Raw genomic sequence first — 14,244 nt, forward strand, 5'->3', positions numbered from 1 at the left:
TACTTATAGCGTATTCAGCGCTGGTGTAACTTAACAAATAAATTTTAAAAAAAATTAGACTCTCTTCTGTACCTCATTTCCGAATGTCTGAGGAAACTTTTATAATAGAGTGCCGAACATTTTGCTTTTGATGCAGCTTTTAAGATTATCAACGGTTGCAATTTAAATAATCTTGCATGGACCTTCTTCAGCTACTTATTCATTTGGAAGTTCCAATTAATGATTTTCCGAGAGAGCCGAAACTGGACTTGGAATTTTGAAAACGAATTAAAACAAACATTTGTGGTATATCGGTATTCCTGCGAATCGTACTGTTCAATTTTTTGTTGTTTTATGGTTTCATTCCGTTTTACAATCTTGAGCCCTTATTATAGAATAATATTAATAAAGAGTAAATAGTGAGATAATTTATGCATCAATATCACTTTTTCTTTTTGTTGAGAGAGAGGTCAATGTCTGCTAACAGTTTTTAAAAAGCAAGTACCGTCCAAGTACAAGAAGACTTCTTGTGCCGGGTGTTTGCCTGAAGCTCCAAACACAAAGGTCTAGACATACGCTAGATCAGCTTCTTACCTGAGATTTAATTTACATTTTCTTTTATATTTTAAGTTACTAATCCTATTATTATTCTTATTTGACCACTCCGAGGTTTTTTAGCCCTAAGATCAACGAAGTATTTCACTTAATTTCTATTTAATATCTCTGTCTTGTTTCCATCTTCCAAATGTTTCAGGGAAATTCCAATTAAAATATTTTCAATTGAAGAGTTTACTTGTATTTGGAAGAGTAAATTCTAAAGTGTCCAGGTTGGTACTTTGTACTTCGTGAACACGATGGTAATACATCACAGATCAATGAATAGTAAGTAAGAAGCTCCCAGCTAAATTTGTATGCGGCCTGCGGTCAGATACTAAATTAAAAACTTATTTAAAACCTCAAGTGTATCTATATATGAGCCGTTTCACTGCACAACTCGATTGGCACCATGAAACAAAAAAATGGAGAAATGCAATGAAATAATGTGCATTTTTTTTTTTTTTCAATTCTGTTTATGTATCTAACCTCACCATCCATAATGACTTCAAAATCCCTTTCATTACAGATCTTGCACTCGTTTGAACACTCGTTTTCTCAAATTTCACTCCTCTACAACAGCTCATCCTCTCATAGAACACGTATCTTCCTCCACATTACCAGGTAATCCCCTAAGGAGATTGAAGAGAAGATGGCCTCGTGATCTACTCTTATCGTGAGAGCAAAGCACGTTACTGGAGTGACACCACTGGGTGCCTTCTCCATTCATGATTTTCACGTATTTTTTGTTATCAGGTACCATATTTGGTTGTTGCAACTATCGTTGCAGTTGTAAATTTCAATAAAAGATTTAAAAAAAATTTGTTTATAATATAAATTCAAATAAATTTACCATTATCACTTAGCGCAAGCCTCTGAATTTGAGTTGTAATTGCAACGATTTACATTTAATCAAAATTGCTTCTAAAATAAATTATTTATTATTTAATAGCCAAAAAAATGTTCCCGTTTAATGGTGTTAATCTTTATTATTTGGGAAAATTAACATAAATATCAAAGCTACCACCTGAACCAAGTGCTTTGACCCTTAGATTTAAGATATTTCAAAAAGTGGATTTAATAGATTAATGCAGTGAACGGCGGCTCATTTATAATTTATTTAAATCAGTTACTCTCTTTTTATAATAATTTCTTTTTTATTTTATTTTTATTTATTATTAAATTTCTTTTAAAAAAAATGTATAATGCAATTTTAACTTAAAACTTTGTGTCTATCATTAATTTAGAACGATTTTTAAATAAGAGAAAATTCTTTTCATCATTAAAATCGTCTGAAGTTTGTTAAGACAGCTGTCATTGATGCAACAATAGATGCAATTTACATTTAGTTTCTGAATCTTTCAGATAGGATTGCGTGATTGCATTGAAAGCACAATAATTAGCAGTTGCAAAGACAAACTAAATTGATACAAGCATTTTTTTTGTTTTTTAATTCAAAGCATTTTTTAGGGCATCATCGGACTCTGGGTGGGTAATGTTCTCTCTTTCCATACAATACTTAAAAAGTTATGGATGCTTCCAAGCATTTTACAAAAAACAAGAAATTCTAAGTTAAAATAAAAATGAATTGCTTTCTGCTTGGAAGGTATTGAGTGACAAAAGCAAAGATAGTTATCACTTAACCCAGTTATTTTTAATGGATTATTCTTAACCAGTTAAGAGTGGAATTTAGTTTTTTAAAAAAAACCACAGTATGCGGAATTAAAATCAGACAATGACGTGGTATACACGTCGAACGCAGGGCAAAACAACTAAAAGTTTACAACGTCATAATAGTCACTGCAAGCACTTTTTCTGCAATCTCTTTAGGGCTTGAGATTACAGAGCATTCTGTGCTCTTTCAAAAATCTTGCACCGCTTCACTTATGCATTGCTGTAGTTAACTAGAGACGCAAGAGCTTTGAATTCTGTGCAAAATGAAATCATGCTCCTACTGAGGTTTGAATCTCTATCTAAGTTAAAAACGGCATTGCACAAGGGTTGAGAGCTTCTATTTGTGTGCGTAATTCCCCAATCTCTAATGCGGAGACCAAACATGTGCCAACCACTTATTATTTGGCTGACTCCACCACCCACTCCGTATAAAATACTTGGTAGTTCTATTGGTAAGATAAAGGAAACATCCCACCAAACAATATTCTTATTGTATTTTATTAAAATTTCGTGTTTTTGTAGTTAATTTCTCACAACGTGTATACACGTCGAACGCACCGAAATAGAGATTTGGTTTGACGTGTATATCTACTGAATCCACAGCCAAAGATAACCCTTTTGGGGTTAAAAATGTTGCACAAACTCGATCTGCAACTTGAACTGCATCAACTGCATGGGAGTTCAGTGCACTAACCACTGAGTAATCCCATTTTCTTCAATCACTCCGATTCTTTTTTTTTTTAATTCTTAGTTTTCCGGATCGTGAATGACGTAATTGCGGAGCCACTTTTGGCCTCACATTCCCGGCAATAATACTGTCCAATCATGAAAGCCTTTGCTTTCAACTGGTGGGTGGGGGATAGCTGCAATATGGAAGCGCAGAAACCAAAGAGGGTTAGCCACAAATTCTGTGGAAACTAGACTGTTCCATTAGTAGCAAGCCTTACTACTTACATGCTCAAACAAATCTGACATATTAAACATTACTTTTCTTGTTCTTGTGGCAAGATAATTATTTATCATTTATGCCTCCATGTATATAGAACATTTTGATTATATTATTATATATCATTGGTTAAAAATTCTATGCAAATTTTTGTAAAACTAGTCTTTACCGTTATCACGCACCAGATATTGCAATTTATATTTCTTTAAATTCTTTAAAATAAAAAATAAAAAAGTAGCTTAAAGCTGGGAATGCCCTGAAGTAAAGTAAAACAAGATCTGTGTGTTAATTTCAAATGGGCGCGCCAATAATACTGGTAGACTGGATTGTTCACATGGACGGACAGCCTCAGCTGTGTGGAAGTTTGGCCAGCGTCAAAAACCAACTGCCAAACTTAAAAGATCCCTCTCAAAGATATAATTTGGGCTGTTGCTTGTCTTCCCTCACCACTTTAAATCTAATTTCCCTCATCTTTATCCAAATCTCCACCTCCTTCCTACTTCTACTGTTCTTGTTAATGTAGTTTTTTTTTTTTCTTTCTTTTTTTCAAAGTGTTGTTGTAAAACTGCTCGTATGTATGTTACAGGATGGTGTCCATGTTGCTAGGTGTCCGCCCCAGTAATCCTGGCTAAACTCCTTGGCTATATAATTGTAGGTTAGAGCAGCCAGGAACTCTGAAGGAAGGCGTGGCCACCGGCTGCCGTCATTATTACCCAATTATTAAACCCGCGCTCTCCTCTTGTCCCACATATCCCTCTCCTTTACGCTATCTACTGGTTGATGTCGCTGTCATGTGCGTTTGTATGTATAACAGAAGTTTATTATTATTATTATTATTAATCTCCCTCCTTTTTCAAGTTATTATATTTTCAAAGTTGAAAAAAAATAAAATTAATGTAAATGACTGGAACTCTAGAAGTCATAATAATGATCCTCAGAAATTTTGCAAATTAATTCACATACCAGAATAAAATGAAAGCAAGAGAAAAAAGTCAATCAAATGAGTAGAAATTGTACATAACCTTACTAATAACTATAAATTAGGAAGTTTAATATTCCATTTCCTCTTTGTTTAAGTATAACGGAAGTTATTACTAAAAGAAACAGTTGTTATAAATAAACATTTGCAGATGGCGAAACAGGAAATCGATGCATAAAATGAAATTAGGAGAACTTCCTTTTCACATCCTTTACTTCGTTTTTAATATTGCACGTACACATTCGCCTAATATTATGCAAAACAAGTCTGTAAAATAAAATTTCATTTATTATTTATTATTATTTAATAATAAATTAAGACCATTAAGCAGATTATTTCTCCCCATTGTAGGTCACTAAGAAGGTATTCTGCATTGTGCAAGTCATACTAACGAAGACCTGCCGTCTGTTACGGAGGGATCTCTTTCCTCCACTACTGGGACCCTTACCATTTTTTAGCTGGGGGAGATTAGTTACTCGTACTTCGTGGTTCATTCCAATAGCCTTTACTGGTCAAGACATATGGCACATCTTCCAGCGGACTCGCCAGTAACTTGGGTTCGACGCGCTTGACCCGAACTATGGCGAAGTGTCCTTGCTGACAGAATCGGTTCTTATATCTTTTTATGAGACCAAAATAAGTTCATAAAAATATCTCCACAGGTAAGGTGGGCTCAGATCCTGAGGAGAGACTGCGGCTAAAAATGAGTAGATAGAATAGATTAAATTAGAGCGGCCTCAAGGCCTACGCCACCGCGACCCCTTATGGATCTACTGTGGCTCCCCGATTTTAGAGCTCACCCTCCAGACCCGTTCGCTTAATCAGACTCTTAATTCTGGAGAGTGGCTCCTGGGTAAAACTCTCAGGCCTTGATTTTTCCTCCCCGAGAAGTAACATCCTTAGCCATACAAGCCCCTCACACTGACAAAACACGTGCAGTGCCGTTTCCTCTTCTCCCTGACAGAACCTACAAAGGCTGTCATCTGTCAGGCCCAAGCGATGCATGTGTTTTCTGGGCCTGCAGTGCCGGTTAATAGGCCTACAATTATCCTTAAGCCTCACGGCCTTGACGGATTAATTCTGCAGTCAGCCTCGGCGAATAGCCTCTAATGAACTCCTTCGCCTGTCTTAGCCCAGTGGTGGCAAGCCACCAATCTTGAGCCCTACTCTGCACCCATAAGTTAATGGCCGCAGACTTAACACATTTCGAAACCCCAGAGGAGGGCTCCGGGCCAACGAAGTGTACCAGAGGAGATCATTTCGCAAAGACAACTAGTGTAAATAGTGGATGCTATATTTACTAGACCTTTTAAAGAAATGGTACAACTATCTTCTTGGGCATTTGGGAAACGGAATACTTCCACAGCTACATCCAACGTTTGAAGATATAAACAATGAACCGGAAATGTGGGTTTTTAAATTTGTTTTGATCAAGTCATCCACTTTCTAAGAGCTGAAGAGCTAAGGAAGTTTACCATACGAAAACAGAAGGAGTTTTGTACAAAAGTGAACTTCAAGTAAATGATTAAGAAACCAACTTAGACACCACACATTAACCTTGGATTAGCATGATTTATTTAAACCACTTAGCAGTGGTGCTCTACGAAGGAAATAACCACATAATATGAGAAATTTGGAATCTCAACGACTCTGAAGGTCTAAATAAGTTTCTTTAAAACAATTTCAAAGCTATAAACATGTGACGCCTAAATACAATTAATGTTGTTTGTTAAAGCTGCACAGGCGCCGTGAATAATTAAAGTTCTTGTCGCACCTTTATTATTGAAAAATTAATATTTTATTACTTATAATAACAATAAAGTATGACGTTTTACGTCACCAGCGACGAGTTTCACAACTATAAATAATGCAAGTTACTTAGATTAAATGATCGAACTGTTATTTTATTGTTTTTGTTGACATGATTCATTTGACAAAATTCATAAAATACAGATGTTCTTCGTCACTTTGTACACAAGAGCTTTATTAAAAACATAATATTAAAGAAACGAAAAATTGTTCTCTATGCAATAGGGAAGAAGCAGAAAATATCCATTTTATTTGTAAGTGCTCTGCTTATTAAGATCTCCATTTAAAGTTTTTAAACAAAAGTATATTGTCTCAACAAGAGTTAATGTAGTATCTAATTGGTGATTGAATTACACTAATCATTTTTGGATATTAAGATATGAAAAGATAAATAATTTATCAGTGCAATCAAAGAATTTATTTTATTTAAAATAAAAATGCTTTGGTTAGTTTATTTCATTTTATTTATTTATTTTATTATTTGTATAGTTTTAAAGAACATTTACTTTGAATTTGCTAGCTAGCAACCCTGCTGATGGTTTCGTATCAAGCGTATGTCTTTATTTGGTAATTATTGATTAAGATTAATATAGTTTGTAATTTATGTACAGGGTGATCCATTTAAAACGTACCAATCGCTAATAACTTTTTAGGAAAGCGGAAATCCGGAAAAACCCATTAAATAAACTATATGTTTTTTTTAAATCAAGTTTTCAAATTTTCCACCCCCGATCCTGCATCTTCATTTTTGGCGGAGTTACGGCCAAAAAACTGATCGGGGTTTCATAAGAACCACTGGTTTTGACGATGATTATGAAAATTACATAAAAAATTGTGAAAAATGACGCTGTTTCGATATCCCTTATATTTGTCGAGATATTTGAGATCAAAGTTACAATTTTATCTATTCGTGAACGGTTTTCAATATTAATTTTCCACCAGAAATACACGTTTTGGGAGGTCTCTGACTGCAAAAAAAATGTTATTTGTGATGCAAAGAACAAAAATAATAATAATTGAAGATTTAAAAAAAAATGTAGTGTAATGAAATGGTTGTGGGTGAATCAGAATAAATTTGTTTTATCGTCAAATAAAAGCAACCATCACATTATGTTGATGTACCTCGTTCGCAAGACTTCTTGATGATTACGGTAAGAATATCTAAATAAAAGACTTTATCAATCTATTATTAAAAGGATTAAAAATATTAGGAAATATTCCCCATTAATTTGCGAATTACTTCAACTAAGTTAGGAATTAGCTTGATTTATTTGTTTACATGTTATTTTTAGTTTCTGCTTTTTACTGTCAATTTTTATTTATTTATTTTATTTTTTCAGGTTAATAAATAGACCTTATAACAGGGGCAAAAACCCTATAAGAAACAAATCAAATATAATAACTTTTTGATAAGTATAGGTTTAAAAACTGTTTATAGAGAGTATTGTCTCCCAAGTGAAGTACATTTTGATTTAGTGTGGTAAAGTTTAGTGTGTGATTAAGTTCAATTTACTGTGAACTTCTCTACATCTCCTTCCTACTTAACCATCAACCATCAAGAAAAAAGGGAAGGCAAGAGAAGCTGATAAAGGGAGAGCGACTAATAGTGAGAGATAGTAAGAGACAGATTTGCATTTCTTCGGCTTGAACAGTCTACACGTCTGAAAAATTACAGAATTAATGGGTCGACAAACTCACTAAAAAAAATATATATATATTTTTATAATATATTCAAGGATTTCCTGTTGGGATAAATTATCGCGCGCAAAGGCGAACCGGTCCTTAGTGTTGTAGGCCGGGATCTCGGGTGCTTTCGAATAGAGAAGGGACCTCTTCAGATGGTTGGAAACACGCCCTCCAGGTTGCTGCTTTATTTTTTTGGTAAATTTTTTTAATATCTTGAGATAGAATTGTTTTTACCCAAATATTTGAGATATTTTTTTTTTTTTTTTTTTTGTTTATGATTTAAGGCGCGTCAACATCTTAGGTTATTGGCGCCCGGAGCTTTTTTCAGTGCACTGCCGGCCTCCGGACAGTGTTCTCTCGTTACAGACAACACTGTCCATCACCGGACAGTGAGCTGTAAGAAGCTCCTAGGAAGAGAAAATCTAAGGGTCAGCTGCTGGATTCGAACCCGGGACCTCCGCGTGGGAGTCCAGTATGCTAACCTCATAGCTAATCCCTTAAGATATTTTTAATCTTACTTTTACAATATGCAGTTTACTGAAGTTAATTTCCCAAATCATATCATTGTTTCAATTAACACTACGAAGACAGCAGCTGAACTGGCAGAAACAATTTTGTTTTTGTAGGTAAAGTCGGGTGAGATGGCCAATCGTGAGAGATGGCCAACATACGAAATTTAACCGAAATGTCGACCGACGGCGCTGCGTGACCTCTCCAGTGATGAACGTTCATGTCTGACTACAGTGAGTATATTTTGGTCTGCGTCAAAGCGTTATTAATTAACTCAGAGAATAAAAATATTATCGCCTCAACAAAAAATTTTATGATAGTTACATACTGCGTGCTGCAGTGAATGTACGAGTATGTGTCGAAATTTTAGCGTGGTTTTCTACATATTAGGTAAATAACAGTAGGGATAGATGGCCAATTACTTTTACTTTTTTTTTCTTTTTTTTATAGTTTGGCTCAGTTTCCAATTCACTGCAGAAAAATGCCAACTCAGTATAAAAGACAGAACACTAACAACGCTCAAACGGAAATAACGGAAATTAAACGGCAGAAAATTTGAGATCGTATTAACCCCACACCTAAATTGTCGTCTCTGCAAGAAAACGAGCCAAGTCCGTTGCTACTTTATTAACTTCTTCCGAGCACATTGCTGTTGTGAAAAACAGAGTAGCCAAGAAATCCAAACCAACAAGAAATACCATCCCCAAAGAGACAATTCTGAAAGAAAGGATTTTCCAAAAAAGAAAAAGCTCATCTTTCCCAAGTTCCGATGAAGAGGACGAAACAGGAATCGAATTTGAAGAGGAAAGTGATGCCATTTTAGAAATCGATGAAACTGAATGTACAGGATATGGGGAAAGCTACAACAAGACCAGAAAAAAAAGATTGGTAGGAATGCATAATATGCCGGAAGTGGTTCCACGAAAATTGCTCCTCTTTTGCATACGCTTGCCAAAATTGTAGTAAAAGCGCATTTAAAAAGAAGAATAATAAGTAAATATTAAGTAACCATTCATTTTTTTCTGTTATTTTTACGTTTTACTAGCGCAATTTCATTTACAATATGTGGCCACCTCTCCCAAGTTACATTGGCCAACTCACCCAGCCCAGTGGGGATAGAGGGCCAATTGCTATTTTTTTTTTGTAAGAATAAAAAAATGTTTCCCTTAGTATTTTTTCTAAAATTTTTTCCTTATCTTAAATTTGTGAGCGTATGAGGTTACAAAAAAATAATAATAAAGTAAGCCTAGCCCTAACCAAAATTTTGCAGGCACCCTCCAAATAAAATGGTGGCCATTTCACCCGACTTTACCCTAACGAAAATTCTTACTTACCCAGTGATAGGCTAGATGGTTTCGTCTAAGGCGCATGCGCGTTCTGCGCTCTTTTCTACTATCAGTTTGGTTATAACGTTGTTTACGTAATTCACAGATAAGGAATTGTATCTGAGCTTTAAGGCCAGTAAAATGCATCGATACATCGATGAGATAATACAACAGATATTGAAGAATTTCAGCCAGTTCGAAGCCAATTATGAAAATGACTTAAAAGAAGAGTGGTTTTGTGAATAAGATTCGGATGCTCCACTAAATATTTCTTGTGAGGGTACTAATTAAGTTTTTAAAATCTCTACTTCACCTCCCACGTTCTACATCTGATTGTTATATTCGGTTTAGAGGCAGAAAGAGTTCACCTTAAATTAAGAATTTTTCAACAATTTTTGGGATGATGGCAGCTAATGATTGGCTGCCCAAAATTTGTTATGAAATGGATGTTGGATCTTTACGAAAATAGAAAGATGTCTTTTAACTTAATGCCGTGAGGCTTACTTGCTAAAAATATGTGCTGTCTATATTTAGAAAGCTCTGAGTCCAAATTTACTATAGCGTTCTCTTTCCAGTTTATTAGAATCATTTTAAGAACAATTTGATTTCAAAAAACGTAGGCGATCTCGTCATCTAGTATAATCCAGTTTTTAGAAATATAAATTCGTTGGTACTAGCACAATCATATCTCGCCTGACAGTGCCATCCCGATAAGCTTTGGGCAACTAAGACTGTATGGAAATAAATGTAATCGAATTTATCTCAATAATTTTACATATAGATTTGATTCTGACTAAAATAAAATAAAGTAATTGCCTATTACACCAAGTAGATGTCGTGGATGAAGGCAACTAGCAAACATACTTACTGTAAATTTCTTTTATTAACCTTTAAATAAAATCCAAGGCCTAAGACCGGGAATCGAACACAGTACCACAATACATATTATCTTTACAGGTCACGCCTCTGACCCGCTCGGCTACCATGGCGTCTACCACTGACTTTTTAAACCGCCAAGGTATATGGTCTGGAAGGTTAATGAGACGATAAATGCCGAACAAGAGGATATATCTGCTGCATTTAGAAAACTACTCAACATTATTTCATTATTAAATTTTTCCATAGTTCATCATAACACACTTGAATCATTATTTTTAGATTAAGCCAATATTCTGTACTTTATTTTAGCCTATGTTGAAATTAATTAACCGCTATTTATTCCCCTTATGCAAATCTAATTAGCAATAACTGTATAAGTCACTTCTTTTTGTCATGCTCCAAGTGAAATTATTTTAGAAAACATTAAGTTAGAAATTGTGTCTTCTATCCCTTAGATGACAATTCACTAGCCAGTGTATTAACAAGGGATTCCTACAGTTAAATGAATAATATATTTATTTATGAGCTAAAATCTATAAGGCTAATAAAAGTTTCTACAAAGTTAGCCACGTATTTGTTTTAGTTTGGGCCAGAAATAACTATTATTAAAATCTTCATCTTAAATTGTACAAAAAATTACAAAATGACAAAAATTAACATTTTTTAGACAGCTTTTGATTCTACGGCAAATAAGCCTTGACTAGCATTGTTCTGTGCAAAAACAGAACATGTTCTAGTGGTTGAGGTGTTAATGAAAAGGCAGGCAACTACAGATTTCAATATTAAATCTTTTCTGAAAACAATCTTCCATAATACCACTTTAATACCAATGTATTTCTCAGTTCTCTGAACCAAAATGTGTCTGAAACGTCGAGCTAATTCTCAGACTTGCGGCAGACACTCCTCAATGCACTAAAATTGACTTTTGTAACCGATCTAATAAAGTTTCGCTACCGCAACTTTCACAGCCTCCTAGCTCTCCATCCTAATCCTCTTGTCCAACAACTCTCCTCTCTTTACCTTCCAGACAATCCTCCTCGTCGACTGAAGCGGAAGTGGCCTAGAGATCTGTTGTGATTAAATCGAGATTGCATCCATTATCCCAGTACACTGCTATATCCAAAATCGTCTGCTCAAACTCCTATCCATCCTAGACTGCCATCCCAATCCACTCTGCCACGACATAGCCTCCTACAGATCCTTCTATTCCCAACAGACACAGAAGACTAAAGCACATCCTTCTCTAACTTTCTGTACTAGCTGCAGGTTTTTCCTTCCTTTTTCCCTGCATTCTTATCCTTCAAATCTTAAGCTTTCCACATACCATTGTTATGAAGATAATAATGTATTGTACATTGGCACTTCATGTCTATATTTATAATAAAGATTTATTTATCTATCTATCTATTATAATAATTATCTATAATCGAACCAATAAGCAGTCTTAAAAAAAAAAACTATACTACTTGACTCCCAGCTAATTCTTACAACGTAAATCGTGACAATGAGCTAACATCAATTTCATAATTTTTAAAAATGAAAGTTAACTTTTAAATTTTCACAGTTGTTTCACAGTACACTGATTGCTGAAACAATATCATTTCACAGTCAATGCTTTGTAAATTGCTTCTGTCAAAATTATTCTAGTTATTGCGAATAATGTTAAGTCAAATTGGTTACTAAAATTCTGAACTTCATTGAAAGAAAATCAAATAAAGATTTAACTTTTTCCAAAGAAAAATATTTTCTTCTTTTTTTCTTGCCTCCACCAGTACTTTCTATTGAAATCATTAGACAGATTGTTTAACAAGTAAATCATTTTAACTATGTTCATCGAACGAATGAGAGATGATTGTTGTACAAGAGTGATGACCTTTCTGTGGCGTAGTCAGCATTCCAACAATTCTGCGACAACCAATTGTAGCAACACTAATTAACTGAAGAAACATTTAACAAACAAAAAGTAAAGGAAACAAAATTACAGGAAAAAAATATATAATTTCTTTCACTCAAGGCTTTTAGAAAACAATAGATTCTTTGGAATTGTCTGCCATTGATTACTTTTTTTTATTTCAAAGATTATCATACTACACTCTGTATTAATTATAAATTTCATTTCAAATCTAAATTAAAAATAATACTTACCAAGAGTTCTACAAAAAGAACAGTATATGAAAATAAGTTGGTATAGACAAAATTACAATAACAATTTTGTATTTTACTAAATACTGAAATGGATTTCTGAATAATAATTGGGATTTTAAATTTATCGTCACTTTCTGTCTTTCGAATATCACATAAAATGATAAAATTTTACAACTTATAGGATGTCATATCACAGAAAAATATATTCGCTATTAGAAGCGGCTGTTACCTAAAATATGAAGTGGTTTGCTGCTTGCATAAAGGCATGAAGGTTATTTTTGGATATAAGAAGTAAAAATACATTTATATATACAAAAATAAATAGATATATGTTTCAAGATCATACAAAGTTTTCTTGTTTTAATGTCATCAGTTGCAGTTTGTGCCTAAAATTTGTATGCTGCTCTGTATGTGAATTCAAGAATGAGGAGCTATTTTGTGGGTATAATGCAGTTATTATTATATTATTATTAATTAATATCGTAAAACGCGTCTAAATCTTGAATCATTCGCGGCTGAAACCACGTATGTAGCCAAAATCTTGAGCCAGTTCAACTGAACGGTGTAACGATTCCTCCAGCTGTCGTAGTACGACACTTAGGACTGTACATTGGACAAGAGACTCACGTGGGAACCCACATACTCGACTGAAACGACAAGACGTGAACAGAAGCTACAAGCTACTTACTTGAACGCAGTTCCAAACTCGAATTCAATCACAAACTGACAATTTACAAGACACTGTTAAGTCCCATATGGAGTAGAAGTGTGGGACTCAACCAAACCCTCTAACTCCAAACGCCTGCAGACACTACAGTCTAAAATCCTACGGAAAATCCTGAATGCTCCTTACTACATTTCTAACCTTACCATACACACTGACCTTCACATCCCTTTTGTCACTGACCTAATAAAGTCTCGCTACCGCAAATTTCACAGCCTCCTTGCTCTCCATCCTAATTCTCTTGTCCAACAACTCTCCTCTCCTCACCTTCCCGACAATCCTCCTCGTCGTTTGAAGCGGAAGTGGGCCTAGAGATCTATTGCTGTGATTAAATCATTGTGAAAAGTTTCACCAGTGGGTGATTGCTCTAACCATGACATTACAAGTGAACTGAACCAGTAAGATCAAATTTACTTGATGCAACAATTGTTGCAGTTGTAAATATACAAAATAAAGTGAAAAAAAAGTTGATCTTCATATAGAATTTTTTCTAAATTATTAAATTTTCTGCTTCAAAAGTGAGTTGTTGACGCTTCAGTTATGAGAAATATATTTTATCAAACTTCGAGCCCATTTTCCAATCGCGAGCCCTCGACGACCTAGGCCTTAGGTTAGAGGGTTCTAAGAAGCCAGGAGTCTATGAACAGCCAGTTGAATTGGAGGCAGATCTCCGTGTCCAGTCCAGAGTCCACTGTAATACCCCTGAGCTTATCTCCATAAGCATTCTATATTTAAACTGTGATAATTTATTTTATGATAGCTCATCCTTTAAGAATGGGTTATTTGAAATCTAATTTGAAGTCCGAGCAATGGTCTTCGATAAATTGTTTTTCAATGAGAATTCTTCGAATATTACAACATTATCAGAAGGTAAATTACTTAATAGGATGAACAAATAACTATCAGTTTCAGTCATGATATATTTTGATATAATATACTGCAATACATGTTATATACTGGAGTCCATGAACCGACAAGACAGAAGACACACCAA

General features: G+C 34.5%; 1 long non-coding RNA gene across 1 annotated transcript; it reads left to right on the plus strand.

Annotated features, from left to right (window-relative positions):
* The first annotated feature begins 7,619 nt into the window (after positions 1–7,619).
* Positions 7,620–8,721, plus strand: LOC141457224 (uncharacterized). Its single transcript, XR_012460274.1, has 3 exons — positions 7,620–7,862; positions 8,294–8,410; positions 8,628–8,721. It is a non-coding gene; the product is annotated as an uncharacterized lncRNA (long non-coding RNA).
* Positions 8,722–14,244: the final 5,523 nt, after the last annotated feature.

This window comes from Rhodnius prolixus, unplaced genomic scaffold, assembly GCF_049639745.1.
Source record: "Rhodnius prolixus isolate KJV_2025 unplaced genomic scaffold, Rpr scaffold_10, whole genome shotgun sequence".
NCBI lineage: Eukaryota > Metazoa > Arthropoda > Insecta > Hemiptera > Reduviidae > Rhodnius > Rhodnius prolixus.